This window comes from Panthera tigris, chromosome B3 (assembly GCF_018350195.1).
Source record: "Panthera tigris isolate Pti1 chromosome B3, P.tigris_Pti1_mat1.1, whole genome shotgun sequence".
In the NCBI taxonomy this organism is placed as follows: Eukaryota; Metazoa; Chordata; class Mammalia; order Carnivora; family Felidae; genus Panthera; species Panthera tigris.
The window spans coordinates 75,914,172-75,915,803 of NC_056665.1; positions in this window are offsets into that span (position 1 = coordinate 75,914,172).

The window sequence follows — 1,632 nt, forward strand, 5'->3', positions numbered from 1 at the left end:
TCTCTGGATTGAAGCCATCCTCATTAGGCAATCCTTAGAATTTTCTTACTCCCATCAGTATTCCAGTGACATTCCAATTATTTTGTTTTGTTCTACCTAAATTTATATTTGCCCTCGTCCTGCTGGGGAGCAGCAATTTGTATAGGTAGTTTTAAAGAACTTCAGGAAAGTACTGTGCTGATTTTTTTTTTTCCCACTCCTTCTCTGACTTTTCCAGAAGATATATGAATGTGAAGTTTAAAGCTGCTCTCCAGCTCTCCCCGGTAGTAACTGCATTACCTATTACTGACACTATCTCAGCATCAGTGGAGAATATACGAGGCTGCCAGCTCTTTCTTCTCTTCTGTCTTTGATCACTGCTCCTCTAAATAATATAAGAGATTTTCAGGATTGGGCTTTAGTGTCAATTTATCACAAAGAAAGCACTGTTGCTTGTTATTGGTTCAAGCTGCATTCCTATAGAGACCTATTTTTGTATCAAAATTATTACCAACCTGGTAAATGATGAGGCTTCAGTGTATTCAAATGATGTCGCATCATCGGGAAAAATCCACCCAAAGAATACATTTAGGTATCAAGCCTTTGAAAATTCTCCAGTCGAAGCAATCTCCCATTTCCCACCTCCAAATTGAATGAGAGAAGATTCTTTTAATTTAAGCTTTAAAGTTTCTATTCAGTTCCCTAAGCAGAAGGTAGGCAGGAAAGAAAAATAGAAGCTTTCAGGGAGATCTGTATCTCTTTTGCATAAGATGAACCAGCCAGTGGTATTAGTTTAAATTGTAGCAGCTTTACAAACTAGTGGATTTAAGACATTTCAACTTAACCTCAGATGACACCAAAGTCCCCGAGTTCCCAAAAACTTTTAAATAACAGCCACTAACACCAAAATGAAACTGACTAAATAATGCAGACCTCTGTATGTTAATGACACAAAGTAACAATCCTTTTCTACCTAGGAGATGCAGAGGCCACAAACTGCTCCTAGTGTTTTTGTTACCTTTTAATGATTTCCTCCCTCCCTTCCTGTATCTACCTTTCTTCCTTCTTTCAGTTAAAAGAAACTAGTGTCTTAAAAATTTTAAGAGTGCTTTTTTTTTTTTCACCAAAAGTCAAGTTCAATTGGGCAGCGCCAAACCAGAAGTGGTGAGGAGTTTTCCACCTACATGAGCTCAAGGAGCAACTTTCACAGTGAAAAGGCAGAAGAAGCAAAGTAAGGAAAGGATTGATTGGCTATAGCCTAGTTGCCTGTTGTGATTGGTTGTCCTTATTGTTTTAATTTTATAGCCCGGAGGCATTTACAGTCTTAGATTGTGGTTTGCTTTCTTAAGTAGGCTGCCAGGGCCTCAGAGCCATATCAGTCTAAGGGCCTCCTTGTTTAATTAAATTAGCTCTCCCTCCCTTCCTCTCTTTCTCCTTCACTCTCAATCTCTTTCTCTCTTTCTCTCCCCCTCTTCTCTCTCTCTTAACATTATGAATTTCGTTCTGAACGCGAAGCATTGAAGATTTCCTAATAAGGACTCTCCTCCCAGGACTGGAGAAGTAAGTCATACAGATTTGGAGATGTATCCCCACATACACACAAAATAACTGCTCTGTTTATCATGCCACCTAAGAAAATTGAGTCCTCATTCA